This window comes from Enhydra lutris, unplaced genomic scaffold (assembly GCF_002288905.1).
Source record: "Enhydra lutris kenyoni isolate GAN:26980312 unplaced genomic scaffold, ASM228890v2 scaffoldscaffold50, whole genome shotgun sequence".
Classification (NCBI taxonomy): Eukaryota; Metazoa; Chordata; class Mammalia; order Carnivora; family Mustelidae; genus Enhydra; species Enhydra lutris.
Window position 1 is genome coordinate 7,673,380 of NW_019154134.1, and position 12,096 is coordinate 7,685,475.

Consider the following 12,096-nt stretch of genomic DNA (forward strand, 5'->3'; position numbering starts at 1 on the left):
TACATACAGCTCTTGCCCTAGGTTTGTTCTTCTGTCTCTTTCAGTCATTCTCTGCTCTGTCACCTTAAGTCACTTCCCTGAATGTTCCACCTCCCCCTTTGCCCTTCCAGAGTTTCCTAGAAAGCTTTGGTGAAAACATTTGCTATTCTTTTCTTCCAGTGAGTTTGGAGAACCACTCTTTCTGTGGTTTAAAAAAAAAAAAGAGGGGGAAAGAAAAGACAAGACAAGAGAAAATGATGGCCTTGTCTGAACAACCTGAAACTGATTCCAATCTCTACAGAAAGCTTTTGCAGTTTTGCATCCCAGAAGAATCTTGAGATGTTAAGAAGAATGTAGGAAAAGAAACCATAATATTGCTGTACAGTCTCCTCTTTTTTTTTTTTTTAAAGATTTTATTTATTTATTTGACAGAGAGAGATCACAAGTAGATGGAGAGGCAGGCAGAGAGAGAGAGAGAGGGAAGCAGGCTCCCTGCTGAGCAGAGAGCCCGATGCGGGACTCGATCCCAGGACCCTGAGATCATGACCTGAGCCGAAGGCAGCGGCTTAACCCACTGAGCCACCCAGGCGCCCTGTACAGTCTCCTCTTGAAAGGACTCTGGCTGATTCATGTGCACCTCATTATTAAATTACCTTTTGCTGCAGAGAGAAAATGCACAGGGACCAAATTTCCAAGAGGCAATATTGGGGGGGAAAAAAAAAGGGTTTACCACGGGTGTTTCTGGAAAAGAGTTGCAAAAGATACAGAATTAAGAACAAATTGTTTCAGCAACACAAGGTTGCTTCTTGTTGAAACTGGTCTTCAAACACACCCACACACACAGACACAGGAAAACAAGGGTTTAACAGTCATTCAAAAAGTTACTAAATGAGCACCTGGGTGGCTCAGTCTGTTAAGCATCTGCCTTCAGCTCAGGTCATGATCCCAGGATCCTGGGATAGAGTTCTACATCAGGCTCCTTGCTCAGCAGGGAGCCTGCTTCTCCCTCTGCCTGTCCCCCTACTTGTGGTCTCTCTCTCTCACTCTCTCTCTCTTTGACAAATAAATAAAATCTTTAAAAAAGTTATTAAATTAAACAAAACTATCTAAACTGGGATAAGGAGTCACTTAAGGATAACATACTGCTTTGAAAAACAAAGTGACTCTAAGAATTCTGTAAACCCAATTTATAAATTATATGACTTATTAACTTATTAAATTAAAGTCACTCAAAATCATGTTCATTGCAATTATTATCTTTTAGAAAAGATAATAAAATGAATACAGTATACTCAGTTTTATAATGATGTAAAATAAATTGAAATCAGAATTAGTTAACAAGGAGGTGGACAAGGTCCATTTTAGCATTTAAATATACTTGTTTAAAACTTCTCCATGGAGGGGCTCTTGTGTGGCTCAGTCAGTTAAGCATCTGCCTTCGTCTAAGTCATGATCTCGGGGTCCTGTAATGGAGGGCTCTCTGCTCAGGGGGAGTCTGTTTCTCCTTCTCCTTCTGCCCCTCTTCCTCCCCCGCCCCTCACCTGTCCCCACACATGCACACACTCTCTCTCTCCCAAAGAAATAAAATCATAAAAAACAAAACAAACAAACAAACAAAAAACTTCTCCATGGATACAGATATATCTATATGTATGGAAGGTACACATACACAATTTTTTTCTGGTGATAATGATGAACAGTTATGTTTAGTCTTCATTTCAAGTTTAGTTTAAAGCTCCCCAGTTGAGCTTTCTAACTATATACTAGTGACAGTTTCTTTTTAATAAAACAAGGGTTACCTGGATAATGAGGATATAGCCTATTTTAATTTTTTTCTGTTTTCTTATGTTAAAAACTGAATATATGCTATTTTAAAATTAAATACCATTACCCATTCTGTTATCAAAAAAATTAGGGAAGAGGGCAAAGTCATCATATTAAAGTTAGAGCTGGTTTAAAAAAACATGATTTAAGACATCCTCTAGGAATCAAGATTTTTCCCATTCATATATTTATTTCACTGTCCATTCACATCCAGATTTTAGTTTTGTATTATATTCTAGTTAAAAAAAAAAGTTCTGGGGAAAAAAAACTCAAGACGTACCAGAATAGTCAGTTTTTATTTCATTTTGTTTTGTTTCCAACGCTAACAAGTTATTATATGGTCTTAGTTTAAGTAGCGCTATGGGAGTGGGGGGGGTATGGGTTGGGGGAAGGATCTACATTTCCATGAACTGTACTCAGATTTTGAGTATAGTTTGTTGTTCCTCACAACTATGGGTACTTTTATACTTCCCTGCTCCTCACAAAGTATAATTGTTTCATGTTTTCTATTGTCCAGCCCCCAAAAACCTTGACTGAAGAACCAGCAGTCTGTGCCGGGTTTGAATTCATCATTAGCACCCAGGGTAACCTCAGTCCACAGAATGTAAGAAGACAAGTGAGGCAATGTTTGCGGACTCCAGCGACTGAACCCGCTCCACAACAGAAGAAATGCCCCAATTGTCCTTCCTAAGCAAAAATTGCCATGATTCCCCATAAACAAGCAGTTGTCCGTTGACTGTTATAAATAGACTTTAATATACAACCAGCTGTCTGAGAAAGAGTTTATAACTGTTGACCAAAGATACAGTGGGGAAAAGAAATGGGAGGTTTCCACATAGCGGGAGAATAGCTTGTATGCAGTAAGTGAGGGTGAACACAGATCCCCCATTTAAAATATGTTAGCATGCCTGAATTCAAGCTAAAATTAGGGAATAGCACAATGGGCTTCATGTAGGAGTCTTTTCAATAGAGACTGTATTCTTCTTTGATGGGCACCCTTGAATTCAGGATTGTGAAATAAGTAGGAGTTACCAGCAGACATCTTATAAAGTGCTGGTCAAAGGAGATATTTCGGAAGATATATAGCAAGATGCACCAGTTTGGCTGTGATAAGAACTAACTTCTACCCCTATCTCGTCCCCATTTCCTGTCCTGCTTTTCTTTATCTTTTCCAAAATGACTGTCCTTCTCTGCCTTCTTTCCAATCTTTCCAGATAACAATTGTGAAAGTGTTCTGAACAGTTTATTTTAACCAGATCCAGTCCCTGGGGCAAGATGCAGTATCAAAAATCTGATGGGCTACGAAAGAGAACAAGGCCCAGAGCAGCCAACCAGGGCACATACCTCTGTACAGCAGCAGGATCCCACCCACCGCTGCTGTGAGTTCTGATCAGCCAGCCGGAGATAAGTAGATGTGGCTGAGGCTGAAGGTAGCTGTGGTACTGTTTCAAAGCTCAGTAAATCTAAACAGGGAAGGACAAACATGCCTTAGACAAATATGGAAACAGAAGGGTGGGGATAGCAGACAGACACAGGAAAGTAGAATCTAGAGGGGAAGACATATCAGAATGTTTCTCCCTCCTGTAAAATAAGTAGGGATGAAGAAAGAAAAGGATATTTTAATACGAAATAGTACACTTTGTACATTTTTAAATGTACACTTTTCCAAATGAATTCCTAATTTGGTCCCCACCCTCTAACAAATTTTAGAGACATCATAAATTTTTAAAACTCACTTAGATTAAAAAATAGGGCTATCATGATTGCTTTTGAATTATCCAGAGCTAGCACCCATCCTATGATCCCTGCTTATCCTGAAATTGACAGGGGTGAGAACGTTTCTGCTTAGTTTAAACTGGATATTTTTTTTCCTTCTGGTTGAGACACATGTAATTTAACACCAGGTCTTATTTAAGAATTACAAGTTCTATTTTGAAGATTGAAAAACTTTAAACTGAGTAGACAAGAGAATACACCCATAAAGATGTATACCCAGAAGATTTGTAATAGCTGATATCTCATACTACAAACTTGTAAATGATTACTCTTTCCTTGGGAATCACCATTCCTCAATTTCCTTTCATAAAGCAGCACCTCCCTCAGAGTGTAGTAATAGTGCTAAGTGAGTGGGAGAGTGCCTTGCGCATGGCACTCAGTAGTGTAATATAGCACAAACTGATGTGCTTTAAAACTTGACACTGCTTTATTTTTCATCCACGGTGACTTTGCACTTTAGTGTTCAGACACAAGTGCACAGCAGTTAACAGCTTGATGAATTTTCAGGAACTGAACATACCTATGGGACCACCACCCAGATTAAGAACATTCCCCATCTTAGTGACCTCCCTTCATACTCCCCTATTGCCCACCTGTCAGTTAACAATAACCATTATCCTAACAGTATCAGTTTTGCTTTTTTTAAGATAAATATTTTTAATTGTGGTAAATAGACAAAATAAAATTTACCATCTTAACTATTTTTAAGTGTACAGCTCTGTGGCATTAAGTATGTTCACATTGTTGTGTACTATTATCAGCTTCCACCTGCAGAACTCTTCATCATCCTAAGCTGAAACTCTATACCAATTAAACAGTCTCTCCCAACTATGCCCAGTTCTTGTCAACCACCATTATATTTTCTGTCTATGAATTTGACTATTCTAGGTACCTCATATAAGCGAAATAATATATTATTTATGTTAGTGTTGCCTAAGAGATACATATCCAACATAAGAGAACACAACTCTGGCACCATGGTTAAAAAGTGTTATTAATGATAATTAAAAACCCACTATAATTAAGTCAAGCAGTCATTACTCAGAAAGCTTCTTAAATGACAAGGAGAAACAACCTTTCTATGAGACCAAAGGCCCAACGCTCAACCAAGGGTCAGCATCCAGCAACATCCTCCATACCCAGAGAGTCCCAGGTTCTCAATTGACACAGACCAGTAACAAACGCCTTCGTGTCCTGTATCCAAGCCAGCCCATGTGAGAGTACTCCAAAGAGGAATGCCAGATGGTGAGGAACTGACATCGTAAGGTGCAGGTCAGCTTTCGGCCAGCCCTAGACCTATGATACAAAGAAGGACAGGAACAGGGGAATAGGTTGTATCCCAATCAGAGACCTGTTTAACAACAATATAAGTTTTACCCTCACCTCAAGAGCCAAAAAAAAAAAAAAAAACCCCACTCATTCCAGCTCCTCTTTTCCCACCTAAGTGACTTGAAGGTGGTAGTCAACACACAATCTAGAGCAGAGCAATATTCAGACATTCCAACAGAACAGGCCCAGCTCCCTGCAGTGAGGGGGATGATGGGATCAGAGCTAGAGGGGCCTCCACCGTATCAAAGACAAGTGTCCAAGGAGGGGCTACTCCCATAAATCCATCCATCTTAGAGAAACGGAAACCAGATTTCACCTTCCCTCCCAAGAGCTCTCACCACTACAAGGACTAATCCCAGTCTCTAGCTGGAGTCCTGAGACTTGCGCGGCTACGGAGCCAGTGGAAGCCTCCCCAGTATCTCCAAAGCAGGTACACTTTCCTGTCAGGTATGTGTTCAGGTGGTACACACACATCTTGGGTTTGCCATCCTAGACCATCAAGGAGAAAAGTCTGACTTCAGAGACGACAGACCTACCTGGAGGAGCCAGGAGCAGGCAGGCGCGGCCCTTGTAGGAACAAAGGGCAGGAGCGGCTCTTGTAGGAACAAAGGACAGGAGGGTGGACATCGTCATAGCCACAGCCCATACTTAGGGGCATCAGGATAGACGAGGTGGTCATTTACATTCCACAACCCCACCAGCTCCATGAATGCTACCAGAAAGCATCTGGAACATTCCTTGCCTGACAGGAACCGAAGCAGCAGCTATTTACTAGTGGACCTGAGGGTAAAGCCACGTCATCTGGCAAAAAAGATCTCATTCACATGGGAAGGCGGAATCCAGCTGAGATGATCCAGGGGTTCTACCCAGCAAAAACGCAAGACCAAAAATCCAGAACGCATCGCTCCACACTAGCCCCAGTTGGGTGGTGCTGCGTCAGAGACGGCAGCACCGTGGCGATGACGCGGCGTGCGGCCGAGAGCCGGCGTGCGCACGCGCAACTGCTGCGGTCAAAAGCCGTGTGTGGGGCCCGGGGATTTGGGAATAGAGCGACGTAGGCGTCCCGCCTTCCTTTTTCCTCACCTGCCTTCCAGCGGGCCGTGGATATCCTTTCTCTGGAGGTAAGAGGCTTTCTATTCAGAATATCCTTAGTGTTGCATGGATAGAAAAACCCATTTCACAAGAGAAAGTTGAAACCAAGAAAGCCCTCATGAGCCAGTGTGGGAAACCAATGCGCAACATCAGCTACGGCCAGCTTATGACCCGGGCAGCCCAGTGCCCCGGTCTTCCACCTTGGAAGAGCCTATCATGCATCTAAGTGCGAGTTCTTGGCCAACCGCCACATCACAGCCCTGCTGAATGCCTCACAGCAGACCTTGGAATCCTGCATGACCCTCGGGCAGTACAGATGGAACCCCTGTAGAACACATGACTGACATTAGCTCCCACTTTAAAGAAGCAATAAGCTTCACGATGTCAGGGAAAGGGGAAGCAAGGTTTTGGTTCACTGTGAGGCTGGGCTCTCCCGTTCACACACCATCTGCATGGCCTGCCTTATGAAGACCAAGCAGTTCTGCCTGAAGGATACCTTCGATTACATCAAGCAGAGGAGGAGCATGGTCTTGTCCAACTTTGGCTTCATGGGCCAGCAGCTCTTGCGGTATGAGTCTGAGATCCTACCTTCCACACCCACTCCCCGGCTCCCTCCTGCCAAGGAAAGGCAGCCAGCTCTTCATTCATGGCCCATTTGCAAACATTGAGCCCTAAGATGCAGGGTTACTACTGCACATTCCCTACCTCAGTGCTGGTTCCAGTGCCTACACATTCAGCAGTCTCAGAGCTCAGCAGAAACCCCACAACCACAGCCACATCCTGCGAAAACTGGGCTAGGGGAATTAGCTCAACCCCAACAACTGTGATTTTATTTTTAAACTCAGACATTTCATATAATATTGAACCCTCACTTTCTCCCACTCTGAGTGATAGTGAGTAGTCACCAGACCTGCAAACGAACTTCAGACCAACCTTAGGGATGGGTTTTGGGGACTGAAGGAAGGTCAAGCTTTTATGAAAGCACAGCATGTGTTGACTACTGTACTTCCAGACCCGGTGCCTTCTCAAGACTGCAATTCTCTGTATGCTGACTAGTTCACCTTTTCATTTCAAGCTAAGGCAATAGATAACCTGTAGAAAAATGGAAAAAGCGGGCACCTGCGTGGCTCAGTGGGTTAAAGCCTCTGCCTTCAGCTCAGGTCATGATCCCAGGGTCCTGGGATCGAGCCCCACATTGGGCTCTCTACTCAACAGGGAGCCTGCTTTCCTTCCTCTCTCTGCCTGCCTCTCTGCCTACTTGTGATCTCTGTCTGTCAAATAAATAAATAATATCTTTAAAAAAAAAAGAAAAATGAAAAAAGCAGTTATGAAGTCAATTCATTTTAAAGGAAACACAATTTCCACCTTACTTTAACTTTGGCAATCTCAGACTCTGTCTCCATTGCTTCAGGGCATAAGCTTACCATCATCCAGTCAGGAAAATAACCCAACAGGGTTTGTAGGGACACAGTCTGTGTGCTGATTTCTAATCTCAGATGTTTTTGAGACTCCTTGAGCCCAGTGGAGGCAATTGCTTGAAGTAGTGAGATATTGATCTTTCTGGGTGTCCTGTGTCCTATGTTCTTCCCTGACTTTGGACTTTGCACAATTCTTATTCATACTCGAGACTTTCTTATCATACCTCTCCTCAAACCATCTTTTCTGTCATTTGAAAAAAGTTCTTCAGATCTTATACCCAATCAGGCCTTTGAGGTGGTAGCACTGGGGTGGGGGGCGGGAGAACAAAAGTACCTACTGTCTAAGTCAGGTGGCACTGAAACAGTCATCTCCCCTGGTTAGTTGTCCTTGTATGTGCTTGTCTCATCTCTTAGAATAAGTGTTTTCTTCCCTGACCATAGGGGTTGTCTTCAAGCTGTTTGTTGACTTCTGGAATTTACAGGTATTACTTTTTTGTCTGCAAGTTATTTCTTCAAGGGCAAAAGCAGTAATTCCCTAAAATCCATATGAATGTGAAGAAAAGCAGTATGTAACTGGTTGTTGTTGTTTGTAGTACAAAATAAAAATAGTAAAAAGAAAAAAAAAAACAGAGACAGAAGCACAAAAACAAACCAAGGGCTACACCCTCCTATTGCCACCACTTCAATCAGTCTTACTTTCCAACGCTGAGCTGCCTTTATCACAGCCTTAAACTATCCTTCTGCACAGATGTGGGCCCTTGTCTAAACCTTACAATGTAGGACTGATCATCAGTCCTAGAAAAATTGAATTTGGGTAAGAGAATCTTATATTCCCAGGGCAACATCAATACCTACTCCTGCTTATAGAGAGTAGAGGTACAAGAAGTAATAATACAGAGTGTTTCTTAAACTAAACCCAAAAATGCAAGTATATAATAGTAAACAGAAGCACTTATTTGGAAGGTGTGCACTGACAGTCTGTATCAGTCCAAATGCTGGCAGCAAACACAGATGGGGACAGTTTATAAATTACAAACAATCTAACCAACTTTATATCCTCCAGAGCAGTATGCTTCTTGGACTTCAGCAAACACCAAGAGGATTTGTTGAAACAGATTGCTGGGATGCCTGGGTGGCTCAGTTGGTTAAATGTCTGCCTTTGGTTCAGGTCATAAACCCCAGGTCCTGGGTTCAAGCCCCACACAGGGCTCCTTCCTCAGCAGAAACCTGTTTCTCATTCTGCCTGCCGCTCTCCCTGCTAGTGTGCGTGCTCTCTCTCTCTCTCTCTGACAAATAGAATCTTAAAAAAAGGAAAAAATTATTAAAAGCACAGATTGCTAAACTCCCTCCCCAGAGTTTCTGATTCAGAGGTCTTTGGTTAGGTCTTCCATGAGATCCAAAATTTACCTACCTAACATGTTCCCAGGTGATGTTGGTCCTGAGACTACACTTTGAGATCAGCTAGCCCAACATTATTTATACCAGGACTAATAGAAAGAAGATATTCATTAAGCTTGTATCGATTCATTGATAATAGGCTATGCCTTGTGTGTTTTGTAGCTCTCAAATCCTTAAAAAAAGAAGCTCATCAGGTAAAAAGGATGAAATTTACTAAATCTGGAAATTATTAAAGGAGGTACCCACATAAAGAAAATAGCATTTGAAATTCATACTCCCAACATTCTTTTGTTTTGTTGAAGAAGAGGAGACATTTGGATCTTCAAAAATTAAGAAACAGTCCTCTTTGTGTTTCCCAACACTTACAGATTGTTATGAATATCATAGGAGTAGTCTGTCAATTAAACATTCAAGGTAAGTCATACTTCATTAACAAATTAACCAGAAGTTCACAATATTTGGTTTTTTGGGTTTTTTTTTAAGAGTTTATTTATTTATTTGACAGAGATCACAAGTAGGCAGAGAGGCAGGCAGAGAGAGGAGGGGAAGCAGGCTCCCTGCTGAGCAGAGAGCCCGATGCAGGGCTCGATCCCAGGACCCTGGGATCATGACCTGAGCCGAAGGCAGAGGCCACTGAGCCACCCAGGTGCCCCAATATTTGTTTTTCTTAAGAGACCAAATCACGGGGCACCTGGGTGGCTCAGTGGGTTAGGCCGCTTCCTTCGGCTCAAGTCATGATCTCAGGGTCCTGGGATCGAGTCCTGAATCAGGTGCTCTGCTCAGCGGGGAGCCTGCTTCCCTCTCTCTCTCTCTGCCTGCTTCTCTGCCTACTTGTGATCTGTCCCTGTCAAATAAATAAATAAAATCTTTAAAAAAAAAAAAGAGACCAAATCACTTTGACACACATATACAATCAAAAGAAGAGAAACTTGAGGGTTATTTACTCTCATTAAAAAATTCAGAGTGCATATCCCAAATTATCTAAGTAAGTATATCAAAAGTAACAATAATCAGTACATTCCATCTTTAGAAATGCTTCATCAACATTATTAGCTAATAAACTCACACAGCAAGTTTGTGAGGTAGTCATTATTATCCTTGTTTTGCAGATGGAGAAACTGAGGAAGGAGGAGGTAATGACTTGTCCAAGGCGGGCATGAGTCAGCTTCAAATGCAGAGTAGACTCTAGGTTAAGACAAATGCTTTGGATTTTTGTCTCTTAAAAAATCGAGAAATACAAAACAAAACCAAAGGAGACAATAACTCAATTTAGGAAAATGAGCCTTGGTAAAGGGAATAGTTTTGTGTGTGTGTGTGTGTGTGTGTGTGTGTGTGTGTGTGTGTGTTTTCAACTGAGAACAGAATTTCCAAAGCTAGTAATTTGTATGTGCCAAAGTTTCCCACTAATTATCACCATCTCCTCTGTGTTATCTTTCTAGTAAGTGAGAAGTTAATGATAGCTCTCTTTTGACTCAAGAAGCTTTCCTTTTTAATGAACAGGGTCTTATGGAACCCCAATTAAATAAGTAGTGAGCTTATGGAATTTCTAACAAATATGGCTTTCCATTTTGGTGTACATAAATTATTCTTCAAATTTTCAGTGAAGAAAAGGGGGTTGCTCCTGTGTAATTCCCAGACCTTCCCTAAATGCCTTCAAAAGCCGTATCAAGTGTGAATGTATTAATCGAAATCCTTCATGAATTTGTAAATTACTTTAAATAAAACCCTTCAAAAATAATTTTGCAAGAGAGGCTTGTTTTTTTTAATTTATAGCTAAGCAGCTGTTGTTTTGGTGGTGTCTTCAGTCTCTTTTACATAAAAAAAATTCTGAAAATGAGTCATGTAGACAAGAAGACCAGATTGCTTTACATAGTAAATGTTTTTGTATGCTTGCCTCAGAGAACTTCTAAAATCTCAAGAAAGTAAACACAAAAAAAAGATCATACATTAACCCTCACACTGGAAAAAATGTTAACCAATGATATGTGCAACTTATACTCCAGTGGATTTTGTATTTCTCGTGTATTTCCACGCAATAGCTGAGTGTGTCCAATGAGCACATAGGCTAGCAAAATACAATTTCTCTGAGCCTCTGCAAAGCCTAGCAGATGCCTCCTCAAGGGTGTAAGAACTGACCTGAAATCATTTACTCTGGTATGCCTGTATCTGCATCATTCACTTCCATCCACTTGGATGTAGCAAGAATCAGAACGTGATGAAAAGCATGTAGTTACTAATATGCTCAGTATATTCTTGGCACTTGAGGTGATGTATGTAAAAGTGCTTGGTAAATTATAAATTCCAAGTCCCTTCTGTGGACAGAAGTGTCATATAGTTCAGTAATGTGATCATCTCTAAGCTTCTGAATGAGTACCAGTTAAAAGAAATTAACATTTACCATAAAATCTATATGTGTTTTTTCACTGATTAATAAACTATATATGTATACTTCTCTACTAATATATTATACATATTCTAAGACACACAAAATAGAATTGAAAAGGGATAATTAAAATAAGAAAGATGGGCCACCTGGGTGGCTCAGTTGGTTAAGTGTCTGCCTTTGCCTCGGGTCATAATCCCCGGGTCCTGGGATGGAGTCCTGCATCTGCCTCCCTGCTCCGTGGGGAGTCTGCTTTCCCTCTCCCTCTGCCATTCACTCCACTTGTGCTCTCTGGCTCTCTCTCTCTCTGATAAATAAATAAATACATAATCTAAAGATAAATAAATAGGAAAGAATTTATAGTATTTTCTTCCTGCTCTCAATGGATTATCTTTGGAAACTACTGCTCTAATGGAATGTCAAGTCTATTTTGAAAATAAGGGGTGATAATTATAATTAACATATAGTATATGTAAATATTGCTAAATATTACTAATTCTAGTGTTTTACATATATTAAGTTGTTTTATCTTGGTATCAGCCTAATGCAAGAAGTGTAATTATTATCTCCACTTCAAAATGATGAAATCACGGCACACACTAGTCACCTAACTTGTCTGTAGCCACACAATTCAAAGGAGAAGGGATGGGATTTAAATCTAGGCAAAGATTTAAAAAGAGCTAGACTTTAGCTAATCTGAAATTCTGAATGCCTGGCACATTACTATCATACTAACCTCTAACTAAAGGACCCCAATTCATTAGTTTCCATAATACCTTCATAATGGCACGTATCTTACCATATTTACCTGTTGCTTTGAGTGTTTTTCTCTCCCACTAGAATGAAAACTCTTTGAGCTCAAGGACTAAAGTACTTGTATATTTGAATCGCAGCTTT

The 12,096-nt window shown here is 41.0% G+C and overlaps 1 pseudogene; it reads left to right on the forward strand.

The window, feature by feature from the left end:
- Positions 1-5,732: 5,732 nt before the first annotated feature.
- LOC111156904 lies at positions 5,733-6,901 on the forward strand (annotated as a pseudogene).
- Positions 6,902-12,096: the final 5,195 nt, after the last annotated feature.